At 47.1% G+C, this 24,778-nt stretch overlaps 1 protein-coding gene across 4 annotated transcripts in view; it reads right to left on the reverse strand.

Moving 5' to 3' along the window:
• Positions 1–24,778, reverse strand: part of LOC134969246 (USP6 N-terminal-like protein) — a 379,876-nt gene that overhangs the window by 120,963 nt on the left and 234,135 nt on the right. The gene's annotated exons all lie outside the window — the stretch shown is intronic.

Genomic DNA, 24,778 nt, shown 5'->3' on the forward strand with positions numbered 1-24,778 from the left:
GCCAGAGCTCTGCAAAATGACCTCCAGCAAGCCACAAATGTGCATGTGTCTACTCAAACGATCAGAAACAGACTCCATGAGGGTGGTATGAGGGCCCGACGTCCACAGGTGGGGGTTGTGCTTACAGCCCAACACCGTGCAGGACGTTTGGCATTTGCCAGAGAACACCAAGATTGGCAAATTCGCCACTGGCGCCCTGTGCTCTTCACACATGAAAGCAGGTTCTCACTGAGCACATGTGACAGACGTGACAGAGTCTGGAGACGCCAAGGAGAACGTTCTGCTGCCTGCAACATCCTCCAGCATGACCGGTTTGGCAGTGGGTCAGAAATGGTGTGGGGTGGCATTTCTTTGGGGGGCCGCACAGCCCTCCATGTGCTCGCCAGAGGTAGCCTGACTGCCGTTAGGTACCGAGATGAGATCCTCAGACCCCTTGTGAGACCATACGCTGGTGCGGTTGGCCTTGGGTTCCTCCTAATGCAAGACAATGCTTGACCTCATGTGGTTGGAGTGTGTCAGCAGTTCCTGCAAGACGAAGGCATTGATGCTATGGACTGGCCCGCCCGTTCCCCAGACCTGAATCCAATTGAGCACATCTGGGACATCATGTCTCGCTCCATCCACCAACGCCACGTTGCACACAGACTGTCCAGGAGTTGACGGATGCTTTAGTCCAGGTCTGGGAGGAGATCCCTCAGGAGACCATCCGCCACCTCATCAGGAGCATGCCCAGGCATTGTAGGGAGGTCATACAGGCACGTGGAGGCCACACACACTACTGAGCCTCATTTTGACTTGTTTTAAGGACATTACATCAAAGTTGGATCAGCCTGTAGTGTGTTTTTCCACTTTAATTTTGAGTGTGACTCCAAATCCAGACCTCCATGGGTTAAAAAATTTGATTTCCATTGATAATTTTTGTGTGATTTTGTTGTCAGCACATTCAACTATGTAAAGAACTAAGTATTTAATAAGAATATTTCATTCATTCAGATCTAGGTTGTGTTATTTTAGTGTTCCCTTTATTTTTTTGAGCAGTGTATTAAGCCTGGAGAAGTGATAAAGCAGTTATAATAGGATTTTGGTTACCTACCGGTAAATCCTTTTCTCGTAGTCCGTAGAGGATGCTGGGGTCCATATTAGTACCATGGGGTATAAACGGGTCCACCAGAAGCCACTGGCACTTTAAGAGTTTAATAGTGTGGGCAGGCTCCTCCCTCTATGCCCCTCCTACCAGACTCAGTCTAGAAACTGTGCCAGAGGAGACGACATACTTCGAGAGAAGGAATTACACAGATAGTGGCGAGATTCATACCAGCTCACACAACAGGCAAATCCAGCTAACATGCCGGAACAACACAGCAACAGCTGAAACAGTAAATAACGCAGAACCAGGCAGTACTGAACTATAAAACCAATGCAGGAATAACGCAGCATTGGGCGGGTGCCCAGCATCCTCTACGGACTACGAGAAAAGGATTTACCGGTAGGTAACCAAAATCCTATTTTCTCTTACGTCCTAGAGGATGCTGGGGTCCATATTAGTATCATGGGGAGGTACCAAAGCTCCCAGTACAGGAGGGATAGCGCAGAGGCTCCTGCAACACTGCTTGACCAAACTGGAGGTCCTCAGAGACCAAAGTATCGAACTTGTAAAACCGAGACACCCCAGGCAGCCGCCCAGGAAGAGCCCACTTTACAAGTAGAGTGGGCCTTTACAGATTTCGGACATGGCAATCCTGCCGTGGAATAAGCATGCTGGATAGTAAACCTGATCCAGCGTGAAATCGACTGCTTAGAAGCAGGACACCCAATCTTCTTGGGATCATAGAGGACAAACAGAGAGTCACTTTTCCTATGACGAGCCGTCCTCTTCACGTAAATCTTCAAAGCCCTCACTACATCCAAGGCCTTTGAAGCAATTGAGGAGTCAGTAGCCATTGGCACCACAATAAGTTGGTTGATATGGAAAGGCGATACAACCTTAGGCAGGAACTGTGGACGAGTCCAAAGTTCCGCCCTGTCTTCATGGAAGATCAAATAAGGGCTTTTACAAGATAAAGCCCCCAATTCTGACACGCATCGTGCAGAAGCCAAGGCCAACAAGGTGACCGCCTTCTATGTGAGAAACTTGAGATCAGCCTCCAGTAGAGGCTCAAACCAAGCAGATTGTAGGAAATGCAACACCACATCAAGATCCCAGGGTGCCGTAGGCGCCACAAAGGGAGGCTGGATGTGCAGAACCCCTTTCAAAAAGGTCTGAACCTCAGGGAGGACAGCCAATTGTTTTTGGAAGAAGATGGACAAAGCAGAGATCTGGACCTTGATGGAGCCCAATCTTAGCCCCATATCCACCCCTGCTTGCAGGAAAAAGAGAAAACGTCCAAGTTGAAACTCCACCGCCGGAAACTTCTTGGACTCACACCAAGAAACATTTTTTTCAAATGCGATGGTAATGTTTAGACGTTACCCCCTTCCTAGCCTGTATCAGGGTAGGAATGACCTCACTCGGGATGCACCCTTCCGAGCTAAGATCTGGCGTTCAACTGCCATGCCGTCAAACGTAGCCGTGTTAAGTCTTGATAAGCGAATGGCCCCTGCAGTAGCAGATCCTCCCGTAGAGGTAACAGCCTTGGATCTTCCAGCAGAAGATCCAGTAGATCCACGTACCAAGCCCTCCTTGGCCAGTCCGGAGCAATGAGGATTGCCAGAACCTTTGTTCTTCTTACCAGTTGAAGAACTTTTGGTATCAGAGGAAGAGGAGGGAACACTGACATGAACACCCACGGTGTTACCAGTGCATCCCCCGCCACCGCCTGTGAGTCTCTCGACCTGGAACAGTACCTCCACAGCTTCTTGTTGAGGCGGAAGGCCATCATGTCTATGTGAGGAACCCCCCACCAACCGGTTACCTCCTCGAACACCTCCAGATGGAGGCCCCACTCTCCTGGATGGAGATCGTGTCTGCTGAGGAAGTCTGCTTCCCTGTTGTCTACACCCGAAATGAGGATTGCCGACATCGCCACCGTGTGCCTTTCTGCCCAGAGGAGGATTTTTGACACCTCTGACATGGCATCCCTGCTCTTCGTTCCGCCTTGTCGGTTTATGTAGGCCACTGTGGTCACGTTGTCCGGCTGCACCTGAACAGCCCGATCCTGCAGAAGGTGTGCTGCTTGCAGAAGGGCGTTGTACACGGCCCTGAGTTCCGGGATGTTTATTGGGAGAAGTGATTCCTGATCCAACCATCTTCCCTGAAAGGTTTCCCCCAGAGCGACTGTTCCCCAACCTCTTAGACTTGCATCTGTGGATAAAAGGATCCAGTCTTGAATTCCAAACCTTCGTCCTTCCAGAAGGTGCGGAAGTTGCAGCCACCAGAGGAGTGAAATCCTGGCTTTCGGAGACAGGAGTATCCTCTTATGCATGTGTAGGTGAGAGCCTGACCACTGGTCCAAGAGGTCCAGCTGAAAAGGACGAGCATGAAACCTGCCATACTGCAGAGCCTCGTAGGCGGCAACCATCTTCCCCAGAAGGCGTATGCATTGATGAACCGATAGCCGGGTAGGCTTTAAGACATCCCGGACCATTGTTTGAATCACCAACGCTTTCTCCACCGGGAGAAACACCCTCTGCACTTCCTTGTCGAGGATCATTCCCAGGAAAGACAGCCTCCTTGTCGGCTCCAGATGAGACTTCGGAAGGTTCAGGATCCAGCCGTGCTTCCTGAGCAGCTGTGTCGTAAGCACGATGGATCGCAACAACCTCTCCCTGGACGAAGCCTTGATCAGGAGATCGTCCAGATATGGAATTATGTTCACCCCCTGTTAGCGGAGAAGAATCATCCTCTCCGCCATCACATTGGTGAAGATCCTTGGTGCTGTGGAGAGGCCAAACGGCAGCGCCTGGAACTGATAGTGATCGTCCAACAGTGCAAACCTGAGATATGCCTGCTGCGGCGACCAAATGGGAATGTCGAGGTAAGCATCCTTGATGTCTAGAGACACCAGGAACTCACCCTCCGTCAGTCCTGAGATGACAGCTCTCAGAGATTCCATCTTGAATTTGAACTCCCTGAGATAAGGGTTCAAAGACTTTAAGTTTAGAATAGGCCGTACCGAACCATCCGGTTTTGGTACCACAAAAAGGTTCGAATAATAACCCCTGTTCCACTGCTGAGGTGGAACTGGCACAATGACCTCTGACACCACCAGTTTTCTGATGGCCTCCAGAAGAACTGTTCTGTCTGCCTGCAGAGCTGGCAAGCCTCACTTGAAGAAACGGTGAGGTGGGGGATTTTGAAACTCCAGTCTGTACCCCCTGGACACTATATCCAGTACCCAGGGGTCCAGGCCAGACGACACCCAGACGTGGCTGAACTGCCGGAGTCTTGCCCCCACCAGACCCTCCTCCAGGCCTAGCTGTCCACCGTCATGCGGAGGGCTTAGGTGCATCAGAAGCGGGCTTCTGGGTTTGGGAACCTGCGGGAGCAGGTTTCTTTCCTTTGGCACGACCACCTCTGAAGAAGGTGTTCAAAGGCTTGTTCTTTCTAGGCCTTGCGGGCCGAAAGGACTGTCACGTGGCTGATGTAAAAGGCTTCTTCGTAGCTGGTGCAGCTGAGGGGAGAAAAGTAGACTTACCCGCGGTAGCCGTGGCAATCCACGCATCCAGCGCCTCCCCAAAGAAAGCCTGACCAGTATAGGGTAGGCCCTCCACGCTCTTCCTGGATTCCACGTCCGCAGACCATTGGCGCAGCCAGAGAACCCTGCAAGCCGAGACGGACATGGACGAGATCCCCGCAGCCATGGAACCCAGGTCCTTCATGGAATCCACCAGGAACCCTGCAGAATCCTGAATATGGCGTAAAAATACATCAACGTCACCTTTATACAGCGAAGTTGACTCCTCCTGCAGAGTGATTGACCACCTGGCAATAGCTTTTGCAATCCAAGCACAGGCTATAGTAGGCCGTGATATAGCCCCGGATGCCGTGTAAATGGACTTTAGCGTAGCATCCACTTTGCGATCTGCCGGGTCCTTCAACGCGGTAGATCCCGGGACTGGTAAAACCACCTGTTTTGACAGCCTGGAAACAGAGGCGTCAACTATCGGCGGAGACTCCCACTTCTTTCTATCTTCCTCTGGGAAGGAAAAAGCAACCAAGACCCTCTTAGGGATCTGAAATTTATTTTCCGGAGTTGCCCAGGCTTTTTCAAAGATAGCGTTTAATTCTTTGGATGCCGGAAAGGTGAGGGGGGGCTTCTTATTATCTGTAAAGAAGGCCTCCTCCACCTGTTCAGGAGCTGTATCAGAAATATGTAAACTATCCCTCACAGCTTCAATCAACTACTGCACCCCCCTAGCAAGCGATGCATCCCCGTCACCGTCTGCAGTGTCAGAGTCGGTGTCCGTGTCATCCTGCGTAAGCAATGCAAGTACACGTTTTTGAGAATGTACCGCAGGGGATCCCGAGGAAGCAGTTTTAGACCACACAACCATAGAGGATTGTAGGATCTGAGTGGCATGCTCAGTCCTAGCAACCCTGTGAGGAATCTGAGAAATAGTCCCCCTTAGAATGACTAACCATTCTGGCTCTCTAGCAGGGATCTGCACTACAACAGTGCAATCCTGATTACATGGTATGGAGTCCTCCTGGGAAGACAAATCCTCTGCATCATATGAAACAGTGTCCTTAGACATGTTGTCACACACACCAAACACCCTACAAACACACAGGGTATTTACTAGACAGAGTTTCCCCCCAGGAATGGCAGAGAGACACAAGAGATTGGAGCCAACCCACATGCAGCGCTATTAGAGGTATAGGGAGACCCCAACCCACGCTGACTGTGTACCTTAATAGGTGACACAGCCTACAACACAGCCTCCCACCCCCCCCCTCTACAACCCCCTGGTACCGTACAGATAGCTGGAGTTGCACTGGAGGGACCTGGACATCCACTAGTAGTGATTGCATGCAGGAAAAATGGCGCTGAACGCTGCTGGGTCCGCTCTGAGGAGAAGCTCCGCCCCTTCAATGGCGCTGTCTTCCCGCTCTTGAAGATTATACTGGCCTGATGAATTTTTTGCTGGCTGAGATCTGCGGACCCCGACAGGCTGGAAATGGTCAGTGTAGGGTACCTTGCTGGCTCGGGGCGCCCCTCACCGCAGTATCGTTGAGCCGTCCGGGAGCGCGGTTAATACCGCGCTCCCACCCTTAAGCCACCCTCTTCACACTGACCCCCCGCTTGGAAGGGGGGACAGTGACTAACTCGCCACACTTCAGCTCAATGAGGGGGTGGCGGCTGGCTGCCGGGGTGAGCGTTCCCCTGTGGCGGGTCGCGATCTGTCCCCTCAGGAGCTCCATGTCCAGTCAGCGGAGGCAGTGGCTCAAGACCCCGCAGGGCGGACACTGCTCCCCCCCTCAGTCTATCGATGCAGGGAGGCTGTTGTCAGCAGCCTCCCTGTAAAAAAACAAACTCTTATATAAACATTTCTAAAGAAGCTCTGTAGAGCTCCCCTAGCTGTGACCGGCTCCTCCGGGCACATTTTCTAAACTGAGTCTGGTAGGAGGGGCATACAGGGAGGAGCCAGCCCACACTATTAAACTCAAAGTGCTCATGGCTCCTGGTGGACCCGTCTATACCCCATGGTACTAATATGGACCCCAGCATCCTCTAGGATGTAAGAGAAAAGTGGAAGGTGATATCGCACCTGCCAATCATTACAGGTTTGAAAAATGATAGTTAGGAGCCGATTGGCTGGTGCATTATCACCTTCCACTTATCAATTCTATATCACTACTCCAGGCTTAATACATCTGCCCCAATGTCTGTTGTTGGTCATATGATATAGGCATTCTGCAATTGTGAATAATCAAGTCTTTAAACCACCAACAGGTGACCCTAATGCACATGTGGCAGAGCCTTGACCTGCAATCCCCAGGGCCAGCAACATACAGCGGTGGCATGCCCAATCAGTCTTTCTTTCTCCATTATTCATAATCTGCTCTTTTTCTCTGCTTTACACCCGTGAGCTTTAATTACAGCCCTTGTTTTTGATTATAAAGAGAGCTGAGAAAGTGGATGAAGCTCCGCAGTTTATAAATTAGAGAAGACGACTGAATAATATCCCTTTTACACCTCAATGCCAGGTCTGACAGGTGTCTGTGCCAGGTCAGACCCCCGTTTACACTGCACCTGCATGTCACTCACAGACACTTCCTTGAGGCGAACCTCTGAATATACAGCAGCTTTTAACATAACCCAGGTTGCGCCGCTTACACTGTGTTGTTACCCAAGTAGTTCCCAGGTTCGACCCTGGTAGCTACCAGTGTTGGATTCCTGAGTAACTCGAACCAGGTTATTTTTCTTAGAGCTTGCTACACCAACCATTGAACTGGGTTGCCCTAGCAATTACCCAGATTATTTGTTTGGTGAAAATCATGTATTACAAAATTTAAATTGATCTCATGCTTTGCCCAGAGCATGTGACCTCATGAAAGAAGAGAAGCAGAACTTGAAAATAAAGCTTAAGATTAGCATCCCTTCTCACCAGTACTCATTATACAGCCAACAGAATAGTTATCTGTGTGTTTAAGTGTTATGGTTATGTGGTTCTTAAATGTCACTTAGGCACAGCTAGATTCCTTAACATGTCCACAAAGGGAGCTAGTATCACTGAAGGACACAGAGGTAATCAAACGGGATCGGTATGAAATACCTCCAATCAAAATCCCGACGGTCAAAATCCCAACAGCAATTGACCGACGGTCAAAATCACGACAAGGTCAAAATCCCGGCATGGACAAATTACCGACATTTAAAATACAGACAAGGTCAAAATACTGACGTGTAAAATGCCGACAGGTCAAAATACCGAAATTCGTTTTTATTGGGTTTTTTGTGTGTATGTCGACATAGGTCGACATGGACACCATATAAGTGTACCGCTGCGCTCGCCATGCTTTGGGCACGGTGACTCGTTGCGCTCGGTACACTATTATATTCCCCCTCCAGGTCCACTGGGATGGTAAAGTATGTACAAGTCGGTTTCAATGAAAAAAATCATGAAAAACTCATGTTGGCATTTTGACCTGTCAGCATTTCACATGTCGGTATTTTGACCTTGTCAGTATTTTAAATGTCGGTATTTTGTCCATGTTGGGATTTTGACCGTCGGGCAATTGCTGTCGGGATTTCGACTGTCGGGATTTTGATTGGAGGTAAATTGGCTGCATCCCAATCAAACATCCAATAATATCCTGAGGAGTTGCGCCAACTGCTGAAACCAAACTTTGCTGAACCTGCACCTCTAGCATTCATCTACGTTTAACTGGATGTGCAGGTCAGGTAACAGACCATCCTCCCAGAAATAGACTACTAAAGGTTTGCTTGGATGAGGTACCAAATATCCACCCCATAATGTAATTATGCCTTTTGTTCTATCAGGTGGGAACTATTGCTCATCCACAGGCTTTCGAAGACTGCTCGGAGTCAACCATAACATGAGGCCTACTGCAGGGTTCCATAGAGGGAGAGACAAGGTTACAGATCTGCAATAAGTAGGTACCAAACCTGACAGAGAAATGTTATCTAAAACATTTCCTGCCGAATATAAACCACCAAGGGAACCAGACCGGGATACAAAAAAATGGACCTCATCCATTGGGACAGCACTGGCTGAGTTGATGCTTCTCTTGGGATGGTCAAAGCCTTCGCAGTCTACGCCAAGATGCTATATAACCTCCACTGTCAAGCCAAAAGTGGGAAGACAGTGGACTTGACCTTTACCCCAATGATATAGGAGCAGAATGTGGGACACAGCAACCAAACCGTCCCTCTAAGTTTGCTTAATGACTATAGTACTTTCTTGGAAGGGTTGTTTAAAAGACTCTGTGTGGTGAACCGCTTGGCACTTGTTACTGATTGTAGTGTTATTATTGGTGTTACATATTAAGCCTTGGAAAGAGATAAAGTGGAGAGATAAAGTACCAGCCAATCAGCTTCTAACTGACATGTTACAGGCTGTGTTTGAAAAATTAGTTAGGATCTGGTTGGTTGGTTGGTTGGTTCTTTATCTCTCTCCAAATCTTAATAAATGGACATGATTGACATCAAAGTACAGTTCTACCTTTTATCTGTATGCCTACGTGATATCAACCCATCAAGGTACAGTGGTGTCATCAGCTACTTAACAAAGCTGCCTTCAGGAAGACCAGCTATGGCAAAAGAGCCAACATTGCCTTGGTATCATCAAACTGCAATCGCACAACGTAGGGTGTCATGCAGTACCAAATCACAGTAAGAGGAGTATGTAGCCTGTGCATAAGTCTCTGCAGCTGCAAGAGTGATTCCAAGTTACTTTATTAAAGCAAGGTGGAACATTTTTTTGTCAGGCCCTGTTATGCACCTGTTGGTTCAACTTACACATGTGGACAGACATTCTCAACAATGAGGCACAGTGAAACAACAAACGCAACAGGCTGACAGATGGAAACCTCCTGGCAGTATTGTGTTATGCCTGTTCCATTCTAACACAGAACCTAAAAAATCAGAAGGAAATCTTGTCACCCAGACGTCCCATCAAACTGTAAGATGTAACTTCTATAACTTTTACCTTACATTAAAATACCTACTGATTTTTTACTACTGATTGTTGACCCTATCACTGGCATATCTATAATAGATGTAATGTATGCCCTGTCCAGAGGCCCACACACACCGCGTACCCTGCACCCATATAATTATACTTACCTCTCTGTCGGCCCTTCACTGGAGACAGAGCTGCAAAAATCACTGGAAAAATGTCTGCTGCAGACATTTTCCTTCTGATTCATGCATGTGCAGTATAGATGTCCCCGGAACAAGGCACGGATACCACGTTCCCGGAGACCTGTGCATGCTCAGTAGACTCTGGCACAATGACAAAGTCTACTGCACTGCTGGAGAGGTGGGGGGCGGATCGGAGCCTGCATACAGGCCCCCTACTCTCTTAAGGTGCATACACATTAGACGATGTTGAAACAATAAAGATAACGATTTCCCTTGAAGCAGCAGAATGAATGATATAGAGCATACACACAGGGGGTAATTCCAAGTTGATCGCAGCAGGAAATTTTTTTAGCAGTTGTGCAAAACCATGTGCACTGCAGGGGGGGCAGATATAACATTTGCAGAGAGAGTTAGATTTGGGTGGGTTATTTTGTTTCTGTGCAGGGTAAATACTGGCTGCTTTATTTTTACACTGCAATTTAGATTGCAGATTGAACTCACCACACCCAAATCTATCTCTCTCTGCACATGTTATATCTGCCTCCCCTGCAGTGCACATGGGGGGTCATTCCGAGTTGTTCGCTCGCAAGCGGATTTTTAGCAGATTTGCTCATGCTAAGCCGCCGCCTACTGGGAGTGAATCTTAGCATCTTAAAATTGCGAACGATGTATTCGCAATATTGCGATTACACACCTCGTAGCAGTTTCTGAGTAGCTCCAGACTTACTCGGCATCTGCGATCATTTCAGTGCTTGTCGTTCCTGGTTTGACGTCACAAACACACCCAGCGTTCGCCCAGACACTCCCCCTGTTTCTCCGGCCACTCCTGCGTTTTTTCCGGAAACGGTAGCGTTTTTTCCCACACGCCCATAAAACGGCCTGTTTCCGCCCAGTAACACCCATTTCCTGTCAATCACATTACGATCGCCAGAACGATGAAAAAGCCGTGAGTAAAATTCCTAACTGCATAGCAAATTTACTTGGCGCAGTCGCAGTGCGGACATTGCGCATTAAGCGGAAAATCGCTGCGATGCGAAGATTTTTACAGAGCGAACAACTCGGAATGACCCCCATGGTTTTGCCCAATTGCTAACAAAGTTCCTGCTGCGATCAACTCAGAATTACCCCCACTGAGCGATATAGTGAACAATTTTGTTCAGTGACGTCACCCCTCCCATCCCTGAACATGCAGTCATGGAAGATATAGCCTAAACTGGACTGCATGTTCAGTTGATAAAGATTAACGATAAGGACCAACGGGAGCGTGCATCATTATAGTGCATAAACACTTGACAACATGCACGATAATATCTTTATCGTCCACTTAGATCGTCTAATGTGTATGCACCTTAAAATCATCTCTGGCTTCTATCTTTCTTTAAATGTATCACCGTATTACTGTGATTAACGGTAATGGCCAGCCTTTGTAAAGCTTAGGTTCACAGATGCGGCACTGAAATATATTCTGCTCCAAGGGGGTAATTCCAAGTTGATCGCAGCAGGAAATTTTTTAGCAGTTGGGCAAAACCATGTGCACTGCGGGGGGGGGGGGGCAGAAATAACATTTGCAGAGAGAGTTAGATTTGGGTGGATTATTTTGTTTCTGTGCAGGGTAAATACTGGCTGCTTTATTTTTACACTGCAATTTAGATTGCAGATTGAATGAACTCACCACACCCAAATCTATCTCTCTCTGCACATGTTATATCTGCCTCCCCTGCAGTGCACATGGTTTTGCCCAACTGCTACCAAAGTTCCTGCTGCGATCAACTCAGAATTACCCCCCAAGTTGTGAGCTCTACAAACGCAAATACCATATTACTTAATAATAAATATAAAATACAGATATAAATACAAATTTTATTTAGAGTAAATGTATTTCCTGTACATATAATAAGTAATGGTCACTCCCCACATAAAGGCACAATATACAATATTTTATTTTTATTTTATTTTTTAAACAATCTTTATTTTTATTTATTGATTGAATTTTAGTGGCCCTTTTAAAGGAGGTGATAGTCCGACGGTTATTTCCTTCTCGCTATTAGTTTCAAGTGCTATCTGGCTCTAATAACAAATCACATGTAAGCAGTTATTAAATCCAGACTACACTACACATGATGGCCCTCATTCCGAGTTGATCGCTCGGTAATTTTCTTCGCATCGCAGTGAAATTCCGCTTAGTACGCATGCGCAATATTCGCACTGCGACTGCGCCAAGTAATTTTACAATGAAGATAGTATTTTTACTCACGGCTTTTTCTTCGCTCTGGCGAACGTAGTGTGATTGACAGGAAATGGGTGTTACTGGGCGGAAACACAGCGTTTTCGGGGCGTGTGGATAAAAACGCTACCGTTTCCGGAAAAAACGCAGGAGTGGCCGGAGAAACGGGGGAGTGTCTGGGCGAACACTGGGTGTGTTTATGACGTCAAACCAGGAACGACAAGCACTGAACTGAACGCAGATGCCGAGTAAGTCTGAAGCTACTCTGAAACTGCTAAGTAGTTTGTAATCGCAATATTGCGAATACATCGGTCGCAATTTTAAGAAGCTAAGATACACTCCCAGTAGGCGTAGGCTTAGCGTGAGCAACTCTGCTAAATTCGCCTTGCGAGCGATCAACTCGGAATGAGGGCCGATATTACTGGGTTTCCTAGCAACCATCCGGCACATACATAATGTGGCAGTGCTGGCTGTCTCCTGCATATTGGAGAGAGCAGGAACCAAGTCATTTGGTTGGTTTCTATATACTTTCTGGACATTTGGGCTGTAACCATCCACCTTTACTGCCTGCCTCTTTCTACATTCAACAACCAAAGAGGGATGATGTATGGAGGGAGATACTGTATTATGATTAATATGCATAAATACCGACTTTTCCTACCAATGATCTCATTATCATACCAACGCTTTATAGAACCGTTGGTTATGGCAGTTTCAGGTCAATCACGGTCAGACTTGTGACCATTATGTGCACACAAAGTGGATTTTATTTTCTGTATAACAGTATGTAGATTTTTATACCAAAATGTACAGTAGAAGTGTATGCCAGGAAAAAATGTGTCTCTATGTATTGCCTACTGTAACTTTAGGACCACATTTTTATTAAAATTTCAACTTCTCCATTACTCTCTTTACAAACTGCTGAAACCTTCATTCCTATACACCATGGGAGTAAGGTTACATTGGAACAATTCATTAATCTGTAGAATTGAGTCACTAAAGATATTTTCCCATATAAAATTCACTCCTGTGACCTAAAACTTAACCCATAGAGCTTAAGTCCGGTGGTAGATTACTGGTACCTCTATGGACAAGGGCAAAGTAAGCTCTAGCTGCTAAAGCTCAGTTTAATATCACGTCACCGCAAGATAAAACATAGATAATCACAGCAAACTCATTGCCTTGCCTAAACAGGAGCGCAGTGATAAAGACTTTTCTACCACTTGCACCATAACTATGGGTTTAGTAAGAAATACCAGTGGTCGGGATGCCGGCGGTCACATGACCGACATTGGCATCCCGACACTGAATGTCCCAACATCAGAGGGGGTATTTTTACCCTATCCTAACCCCAACACTCTGGGGGTGACAGCTAGGGCTAATCCTCCAGGGAAGGCAGCTAGGACTAACCCTCCGGGGGTGGCAGCTAGGGCTAACCTTCCGGGGGTGGCAGCTAGGGCTAACCCTCCGAGAGTAGCAGCTAGGGCTAACCCTCTGGGGGGGGGTGGTGGCTAGGGCTAACCCTCCGGGGGGTGGCGGCTAGGGCAAAACCTCCGGGGGGTGGCAGCTAGGGCAAACCCTCGGGGGGTGGAGGCTAGGACTAACCCTCGGGCGGTGGCAGCTAGGGCTAACCCATGGGTGCTGGCGGCTAGGGCTAACCCACAGGGGGTGGCGGCTAGGGATAACCACCCCCCTAGTGCCTAAACATAACCCAGATACTTACCTTTGGGAAGTTGACTGTCTGTGTCCTGGTACCAGTCTCCTGAGTGGTGTCGGGATTCCGGTGTTGGTCTCAACCACCGGGTTGCCGAACGCATCCCGTATAAACCAGTTCACATTGAGAATTAACATTTTACAGCAGTTACTAAAATCCCACAGAGTTGCCATTGCTTGGTTAACAGTCTGGGCAGCATATTACTAAGTGATGCAATAGTAAACCATTACTGTCCATGACCATGATGTACAAATGATAGCATCATAGTTGGCGTATGCTTTGAACAGCTGCCAACACAGAGCTACTGCTCTTGAACAGCCATGTATGAATGTATAACATACACATTGGTTTGGATATTTCCCAAGTTAGCTTATTTCCTCCTGATCTGTAATCCATCACTACCAGGAATCCACAAACCTCATGCTCAAACAGACTTTTTATTTCATGTTTACATCAAACTGGCTCTGGAACGTTAACTCTTTAAACATTTTGCCGATATAAGGTCACTTTAATAGTACATGGAAACAACCACAGAGCTGTCTACATACATCTGACCTCTTCATTATTCATCTGTAATTCCTATTTGCCAGGTCAGAATTGACCTTTTGTAACAATTATCCCTGTCCTTAAGTCGCTCCTAGTGGAGCAGATACTTTAAGTGGAAACAGCTCAGCAGATGTGGTCTCAACCAGTGCCATGATATGGCTTGATTTATTCTAGGAGGGGCAGCCTCCAAACACTGCAGGCATACTTTTGTTACTAGGCTCTTTTCCTCCCAAAAACCACACACAAAAATAACTTCTTTTTTTTTAATCTCTTTACTTATGGAGGTAGTAGACAAAGGAAAAATAAAACATTTGCAAAGAATAAAAATAACATTCCAAAAAGGAATCAATAATATAAAATACTGAAATACAGGAATATGTTGTAAGACACAAAAATAATACAAGAGAGGACCTTGGGTAACACAAACAACAATATCAAAATACTCTAATTCTCAGAATAAAAAGTTGTCAGACTACAGTACCAGCTGCTACATATAATTGTATAGAATGCACTTCATAAATGTTACTTAAATGCGGATTGGTTGTCATGGGCAACTTCTCTACTCTTTTCATTGCTTCATGAATAGACCCCATACTGTAGTCATCGGAAAAAGAACACAGCCCAGTGAGCCATACAGGTATATAACAATACACCGAGCCTATGATGAGGCTTAGGCCAAGTCTGGTAATGGTTGATTATAATGAGAGAACCAGGGAGCTTATACCTCATGGAACTTATCTATCCCGTTGTGAAGAAGGGCAGTAATGTGTATTCCATGGAAAGAGTATATCAAACGCTATTAATTAAAGCATCAACAGAAAGCGCTGCAGACTACTTCAAGTTTGTGGCAATTAGGAGCAGTGGCATATGCAGAATTTCCAGAGGGGGGTTTCCAAATGCTTGATTTTAGAGTGTGTGTGGGCAGTCCATGAAGAGGGCATAATTTGCACTTAACCAGCTATAATATGCATCATGCAAAGTGCCGTATATGTCATAGATGTGACATCTTTGTGTCCTATGATCAAAGTAAGCCATTAGATGCGCCAGTAGGGCTATCCTGTCTGAGCACAATGTTTTTTATTTCAGATGTGGGCACCATTACAGAGAATTGGAGCAAACCCAGGAGTCTGGCAGAGTGGCATAAGAAGTTAGCACTACCCTAGATACATATCATACATGCCGACATCCTGGCTGCTCTCTCCGTAGAGAGCAGCCAGGTCAGCTCAGCAGGGGGGCAGGGCAGGCCTATAACGTACATAGGGGGCGGTGGGAAGGTGGAACGGGGGCGGCATGGAGGCGGAACGGGGTGGGGTTATTGTGGCAGGTCATGTAAGCCATGCCCCCTGCTATTTAATGCCGCGATTACCGGCATTATACAGCAGGGGGCGTGGCTATGATGATGCGGATTCAGCATGAATCGCATCATCGACTGCTCGGACCTCCCACTTTACTCACTAAGTGGGCGGCCGGGCAGGGGGGACCTGCTTTTCTTAGGGGCCAGGAGGGTTACCCGATTTTTGTGTGCCTCCCGGCCATTGCGGGAGAGTGGGCAAGTATGATACATATGTACACATTGGTCTCCTTATGCACTGGATAGTGTATATTATGCATTAATAATTAGCCCTGCAGACAGTCTATACCCGTGCATGTTTTATCCCAATTAGGAGGGTATCCAATTAAATGTGATCCATTTTCGGTGTATCAAAACGACCGGATATCACATTTTTTAACCAATGGTCATTATAGCGGTGTCCAATTAGGGTCCATTTCCATTGCCTGAAACGAACACAAGACTGCGCGAAAATACATGGGATCGGAAATAAGTCCCTGAGGCAGCCGAAGCATGGTCATCGATAAGTGTTGGCATCGGGGGGACAAACACGCCATGATGTGGGCTGGGGAGGGGAGTTTCAAGGCAACTGGAAACCCCCCTGGTTTACCTATGAGGAGTTTGGCAGCATTAAAGGCATGTCCACATTGCCTATTATATGGTTAAGGAACCGGTGTACATAAAAGAACGTGCAACGGGTCCTTAAGGGGTACAGTGTGAATCAAAACGCACACCAAAGATAAGACTTCATCCCAATATACATATATACAGGTGCAATCCCACCATATATGAAAGTAGGTACCCTTGTGCTCACACTGTCTTCAACATAAGTCTGACGTCAATTACTTTATAAAGATGGATACGCACATACTATAGCAGATAACGCACACAAGATATTCAATTCTACATTTTCTACTAAATTATAAGTGCAATTTGTACAGAAACTGCCTCAACATTCAAGCAATTGAAAACACATTTCTCATGTGATTTTTTTCATTGTGGAAGGTATTTATCAAAGCTTGGAGAGAGATAAAATGATGAAAGATAAAGTACCAACCAATCAGCTCCTGTCATTTTTGAAACACAGCCTGTAAAATGCAAGACCAAAAACAAGATAAATGGCTAATACTTTATCTCTCACAATTATTAGCTCTCTCCTGACTTTGATGACTACCCCCTGTGCATTATAAATATGTGTGATTTCATACATAAAAACAATATCTCTTAGCTCATGACTGTCAATAACATTTTTGAGAAATAAACTATTCTTCAAAAGATAATCCAATGCTCCATCATATCCCTATTGGGTCCCCTTCTCCCCATGTTTTATGTTTGCTAAGCAGCACTACTTAGTATTTGGCTATGAGACATCTGTAAATTGCATAAGAGATACGTGGGCTAGGATTTGGAAAGTTTTGTTGCTTGCTCCCTAGCACTATGTGATTTACATGTCATGTAATTAGTGCTATTAATAAGAACTAGTGTGAACAATCTTTAACACACTTCCCTACCTGCTTTTATATCAGCTTAATTTCTTATTTCCTTATTTATCAACTTTATCAACTTATTTACAGTATATTTTACATTTAATAATATTTTGCTTTAAGTTTAAACACACAGTTGCGATCAAGACTTTAAGGTGCTAACACACTGGCCGATATATCGGCCGTTCAATTGAACGGCCGATATATCAATGGTCCGTTGGCCAGTGTATAACAGAGATATGTCTGTGAACGTCGTCGTTCACAGACATTCACATCAGCGCTGCTGCACAGCCAATGGCCGATATATCTACAGATATACTGGTGCATCGTCCTGTGTGTACGGGCTGTCACCCGACCTACCGTACACTTCTATCAATTGATCTGCAGATATACTGTATCTAGAAGTGTGTACCCAGCATTAGTCATCAGCACAGTTCTTATAGCTCATTTAAAACACGCATCAGTGAATATCTGCAGCAAAATAATAGCTTTTTGACATCATACTACTACCTTAGTACAAGTAGATTATATTTTATGGAACATCGCACAAATAACCCGGTATTGACCCGGCATATTGCCGGCTCGACACGGGTCAGTGTGCGGTATGAAGGCGCTATGTCCGAATTCCCAGGTCGCCAGACCGAGAAATTCAACCTGGGTTATAAGAAGAGTTATTCCCGGGTTGAATACCGGGTCAGTGGCTGCGTAAACAGATTCCCGGGTCGAGCCGACCTGGGGCCCATTTACTAGATAGGGAGAGCCGGCACGGAGATGAGCTCATCTCCCAGCGCCGGCTCCGCCCCCCAGCCGCTGTGGGAACCGACCCGGCAATTTGCCGGGTCGGGAAGCCAGCGAATAGGGGTAGCAGAGTCTCCAATGCCAGATCCAACCAGGGAAAGACCCGTTTCCAATTCCCGGGTGGGATCCGGCATTGGAGATCTGAAAGGGGTATAAGGGGAGTATTTATGAAAGCTCAGATAGATATAAAATTGTGAGAGATAAAGTACAAGCCAATCAGATTCTTGCTTATATTTTGCAGGCTGTTTGAAAAATGACAGTTAGGAGCGGATTAGTTGGTACTTCATCTCTCACAGTATTCTCTCTCTCTCCAAGCTTTGATAAATACCCCCCATAATTCTGGTGGAGGGATGCCACCGATTACATTGTGCAGATTCTGGTGATGGAAACTCTATATAGTACAGAGGTGAGTGTTGTCACTAGACACTAAAACATTGGAGCAAGAGGAGTCTGTTTTTTGTCTCTTTCTACAAGTCCCTGAGTGCCACCATTATTGTCTGTGCGTAAACAGAACAAATATATCACATAAGGAGTGTTATGATAGACTTACCATTGTTAGCACTGTTTCTGCGAGGTAGGGAAACATTGGAGTGTAGGGAAACATTGGAGTGTAGAGTGGATCTTTATCCAGAGGCACCAACAGGCTAAAGCTTTAGGCTGCCCCAGGATGCATTGGGGCCTCTATAACCCCGCCTCTAGTTTCGTTAACCAGTCCAATGCAGAAGCAGGCAAGAGAGAAGGAAGAAGTTAGTCACACAGAATCACATTCTCACGACAGGAGTAGGGACCAGCGGCTAATGCCATACAAACCAAAAGAAGCTAGCTGCGTCAGGGTGGGCGTCCTGTGAAACCCAATGTACCCAATGAACCCAGAGTGTTAACCATGGTAAGTCTATCATATCACTCCTTTTCTACAGCAGGGTACATTGGTTTCCACAGGGAAACATCCGGAATGCCCTAAAGCAGTTCCTAAAGGGAGGGGACACGCCTTAGCGGATGTGAGAATCCAGCATCCAAAGGAAGCATCCTGGGAGGTGAAGGTATCAAAGGCATAGAACCTAAAAAATGTGTTCACTGAGGACCACGTAGCCACCTTGCACAATTGTTCTGCGGACTCAACACGGCGGGACGCCCAAGAAGGTCCAACAGAGTAGAATGGGCTTTAATAGCAGCAGGAGCTGGGATTCTAGCCTGCGCTTAAGCTTGTGTAATCACCATTCTAATCTATCATGTTTGTGGAAACCAAACAGGACAAAAATGATATCTGACCCCCTGATGGAGGCAGTCCCCTCCACATAGATACGGTGAGCCCTAACCACATTCTAAGAACGTTCTTTGGGAGACAAGTCCGATGAGATAAAGGCGGAACCACAATCTCTTGGTTAAGGTGAAAAGATGACACCACCTTAGGTAAATAACCCGGTTGAGATCCTAGAACTGCCCGATCACTGTGAAATATCGGAGAGGGTGGACAACAGTACAAGACGCCTAAGTCCAACACCCGTCTTGCAGAAGCAATAGCCAGCAAGAACAGGACCTTGGCCGTGAGCCATTTAAGGTCAACTGACTCAAGAGGTTCAAACGGAGATTCTTGCAGGGCAATCAGTACGACAGTCAGATCCCATGGAGCCACAGGAGGGACATAGGGAGGCCGAATCCGAAGGACACCCTGAGCGAAAGTACGAACGTCAGGTATAGACGCAATTTCTGCAGCGGAGTACACTGGTATTCCACACGGAATAACATCGGGGTGTAGAGTTGGATCTTGATCCGAGGCACAAACAGGCTAAAGCTTTAACTGTTCCCAGGATGCACTGCACCGCCTCCTCTGTAGCCCCGCCTCCAGGCACTGGAGCTCAGTTTGAAAGTTGGTGCCTGTAGAGCAGGCAGGTAACAGGTGGGGCTGCGCTAGGCAGCCCTGAAAAGAGCTTTTTTTTATAAGACTTCAAGGGCTGCAGCACATTTATGTCATCCTGACATGCTGTGCTGCGGCTCCATCACCACCCTCAGCGGCGCTGCGTACTCCCGCGGCCTGGTTCCCGGGTACTTGCAGCGGGGACGCACCGGTTTCTAGGCACACCACCACTGCTAATCTCCTGGATCACATGGCTGCAACGACAGGGAGGAGGCAAGAGGGTCCCCCAGGTGGGATCCGCCAGTAAAATCGCGATCCGGTCGTGGTCCCAGGAGATGGGCCGTGACGCTGGCATGGACACTGTACAGCTCAGGGACCCCACTATATCCACCAGGGCAGGGAGCACAGGTCGGGTTTACTAAAATCCATTTGTTACAGGCTCCACAATACCCAGTAGCCCATCTCCCAGCTATAGGCACCATCTACTGCTGGTGTTCCTGCCCTGGAGCTGCATTTTTCTCAATCCCTCACTCCCTGTCAGCATTTGGGCGCCATTTCACAGAGCTGCGCTGATCCTGGGAATGCTGGGCACTGTCTCCTCTGTAAAACCGCCTGCCTTGTCAGCGCTGTGTATTTACAGACACTTTAGTATTCTACATGTCATTCTAGACAGTGTTAGTTAAGAACAAGTGTACTGCTATAGGAATATTTAGTACAAGTATTCTGTAATATACATCCAGTGTTTACTGTGCATTGTTATATCTGTATACATACATATTCATATGTAGATTTACTAGTAAAGTGCAGTCTTATTGTTTATATGTAATAATTTCTGCATTGTACCTGTGACTGTGTGTGCCTATAGCTGCTGTGTGGATTCTATTTTGTGTATCACACATATCGCTATCACTATATTCTGTACCCTAGGGGAACTAAATGCATCAGGGTCTCATTTAAAATATAGTGTTCCACAGGATATACTGTTTTGTATTTTTCACTGTGTGTTTCAGTCACCTCACACCGCTTAAATCCTCTGTTTGTGCTCAGCATTTATGGTCACATACTGAAACACAGGGTTTTTTTTCTTTCTGGTATTGTATTTGTCTGGCTATACTGTACTGTTACGCCCTAAGGCTACATTCCCAATAATGTCTGCTATTCAGGACCGGGAAATCCGAAGACGTTCCTGAATCATGCAGTGCTGACGCCATGGTTGTGTCTATGTTACCTTCGTGATCAGGACCTGGAAGTGACATAACGAGAGGGCAGTAGAGAACTTCCACCCTTACAGCACCTAAATGTTTTCTCCGTTCTCCGTTCGTTAGAGAGGTTTTTTTTTTCTATGCACCATTGGACCCTCGCAGGCTCGCTTCGCTCACCGCGCTTCGGGCTCGGTATCTCGCTCCGCTTGCCACACATTACTATTCCAAATAGTTTGTGACATGGACCCAGGGGGTTATGGGAAAGGTCCTCTCCACGAAGGGAAACTAGACGCTACCCTGACGCCATGGATTTACTTGAGGAAAAGAATTCAGCTGAGGGTTCAGGAACTGGGTGCCCTGCACCTCCCAGTCAGCCAGCAGCACCAGTGGCAAATCAAGACCCACCTTGGGCTGCATTTTCAAATATGCTGACTACACTTCTAACACGACTTACGCCCCCTGTGGGACATCCTGTGCCATTACAGAGACATATTGTCCCTGTAGTTAATCCACCATGGGCGGATACACTGTCAACCCAGTTACAGCAATTAAATCAGTCCTTGATTAAACAAAAGCCTAAACCTCGCCTTGCTGGGACCAAAGGGTCATCTAAGCGGGCCATTTCTTCCTCGCAATTCACTAATATTTCGGATGATTCTTCCGATGAGGATGGGGATTATACTGATCTGTCAGACACTGATACAGTTGCTTCTGATGAGGAATCTACAACTCAAGTTGATGTTCCTGAACTAGTGGAGGCTATCAAGTTGATTCTCCAGATTGATGATGAGAATAAACCTCCTGCTACATCTAAGAAACCTAAGTTTAAACGTCAGAAGGTTGCTAAAGTAGTTTTACCTCATTCTGACCTGTTAATTGACATACATCAGGAATCCTGATCATCTCCAGGAAATACATTTTCCCTGTCTAAAAGGATGTTGGCTCATTCTTCTATCCCTGCGGAGTCGAGTAACAAGTGGGAAACTCCACCGCCGGTGGACTTCATGTCACCCGTCTAGTGGTGTCTTCTACTCTGCTTGTCACCACTGTCACTTCACTGAAGGAGCCAACGGATAAACGTGTGGAAGGATGCCTGAAGTCTATTTACACACTTACCGATGCTGTGCATAGACCCACTATGGCAGCCTCCTGGGCTGCAAAAGCTATTGAAGCATTGGTTCAGGCAATTGAGGATGAGCTACCTCTAAATTTTTCTGACACTGCCAGACAATATCTGTCGTATATTACCACAGCCTCTCACTATATTCAGGAGGCGGCCTCTGAGGCAGGTGTAATGGCGGCCAAGGCGTCTACTACGTTTATCCTGGCTCGCTGGATTTTGTGGTTAAGGTCCTGGAAAGTGGACCTGGACTCCAAAAAGACCTTGGAGGTGCTCTTTTTTAAGGGAGACATAATATTTGGGGAGGATCTGATCAAGATTGTGACTGACTTGACAACAGCCAAGACTGCATTTCTCCCAAGCACTAATCCTTCTGCTTCGAAGACTAAGAGTACCACTTTTCGTTCCATTCGACCTCCAGGTAAAGTGAAGGGTCAGGCGTACCCGAGACAGGCTCGTACTGCCAAAACCACCAAACCCAAGTCTAAGCAATCTTGGGCCGTCAGCCTGCTTCCAAACAGGACAAGCCTGTGGCATGACGGGGTAGGCCTCCCCCGGGGGAAGGACCCCAGGGTGTAAGGCCGACTTCTGCAGTTCGTCCAGGCCTGGTTAAAGACCAATTCAGACGCCTGGGTGTGGGAAGTTGTCTTTCAAGGGTACGCAATTTCTTTCAAGAGACGCCCCCCTCACCAGTTCTGCTCGATGGTTATCCCTTCGGATCCGCTGAAAGCACAGACTTTAGACTTGGTTGCACAATCTCTCCTAGATACTGGAGTGATTGTGCCGGTACTTCTGTCTCAAAAGGGCAGGGGCTACTATTCGACCCTGTTTCTAATAATCCCGAAACCAAATGGGTCCCCCCGGCCTATTCTCAACCTCAAATCTTTGAACAAATTTGTGAGGGTATCTAAATTCCGTATAAAAATGCTGCGCTCTGTTGTACCGGCCATGGGAACCCAAGGACTATATGGTATCCCTGGACATACAGGATGCTTACCTGCACATACCTATTGCCATGTCGTATCAGCAATATCTGCGGTTTGCTATTGGCAACCTACATTCTCAATTCCAGGCCTTGCCTTTCGGACTGCTGGATCTTCACCAAGGTCATGGCAGTCATGACAGCTCTTCTCCGTCGTCAGGGTGTCAGGATCATGCCGTATCTGGATGACTTGCTGATCCTGGCGAACTCCCCAGAGGTTCACCTCAGTCATCTGGAACTGATGTTCCAATTCCTACAAGCCCACGGGTGGCTCTTCAACTGGAAGAAGTCCTCGTTGGTCCCTGCTCTGAGCATGGTGCACCTGGGGGCATTGCTGGACACACACAACCAACAAGTGTTCTTGTCTCCAGAGAAAGTCATGAAACTTCAGGATCAGATACTTCCTCACCGGTTCGGGTCTCAAATGATCTCCTTGACTCTGGAGGTTCGCCTGTCACTGAGCTGGTGGCTACAGGACAAACATTTGAGCAGGGGCCATCCCTTCTGGATCTCCAACTGGGTCCTACTGACAATGGACGCCAGTCTGAGGGGTTAGGGCACGGTGTTGGAGCAACTCTCTCTCCAGGGTCAGTGGACCAGGGAGGAATCTCTCCTCCGGATAAACATTCTGGAATTGTGGGCAGTGTTCAATGCATTGACACTGGCTCTGCCTCTAGTACAGAACAGGCCTGTTCAAGTACAATCAGACGCCATACGGTGGCATACATAAATCATCAAGGCGGCACTCGAAGCCGCATGGCAAGATGGAAGTGTCAAAAATACTTCAATGGGCGGAACGTCATCTGCCAGCAACATCGGCAGTGTTCATTCCGAGGGTCCTGTACTGGGAAGCAGACTTCCTCAGTCGTCAGGACGTGCATGACAGGGAGTGGAGTCTTCATCCAGAAGTCTTTCAACTCCTAGTGGACAGGTGGGGACTACCAGATATAGAGCTGATGGCGTCTCGACACAATTGCAAGGTTCCGGTTTTCGGATCAGTCGCCAGGACGTGCATGCCGGAGAGTGGAGCCTTCATCAAGAAGTATTTCAACTCCTAGTGGACAAATGGGGCCTACCAGATGTAGACCTGATGGCGTCTCGACACAATCACAAGGTTTCGGTCTTCGGATCAAGGACAAGGGATCCTCAAGCGGTGTTTGTAGACACACTGGCAATTCCATGGAACTTTCGCCTGCCACATGTTTTCCCTCCAGTGTCACTCCTGCACAGGGAAATACGGAAGTTCAAGCAAGGAGGAATACTACTTCTAGTTGCTCCAGCGTGGCCCAGATGGCATTGGTTCTCCGACCTGCAAGGTCTCTCGATAGAGCGTCCTCTTCTACTTCCTCAACACCCAGACCTCCTCGTTCAGGGCCCTTGTATCTACCCAGGCCTGGCCAGACTGGCTTTGACGGCGTGGCTCTTGAAGCATCACTCCTGAGAGCCAAAGGTTTCTCTGAGGCGGTCATTCAAACTATGTTGAAAGACCGTAAACCGGCTTCTGCTCGGATTTATTACAGGGTCTGGAATTCTTACTTGACTTAGTGTGCCAGTAAGAACTATGATGCATATACTTTCAGGACGTCCAGACTTTTGGCTTTTCTACAACAAGGCCTGGACTTGGGCCTTCGTTTAGCCTCTCTCAAGGTTCATATTTCTGCCTTGTCAGTATTGTTTCAGAGAAAAATTGTGTCTCTTCCCGCCATTCATACTTTCACTCAGGGTGTTTTACGGATTCAGCCTCCCTATGTTCCCC

Source organism: Pseudophryne corroboree, chromosome 11 (genome assembly GCF_028390025.1).
Source record: "Pseudophryne corroboree isolate aPseCor3 chromosome 11, aPseCor3.hap2, whole genome shotgun sequence".
In the NCBI taxonomy this organism is placed as follows: Eukaryota; Metazoa; Chordata; class Amphibia; order Anura; family Myobatrachidae; genus Pseudophryne; species Pseudophryne corroboree.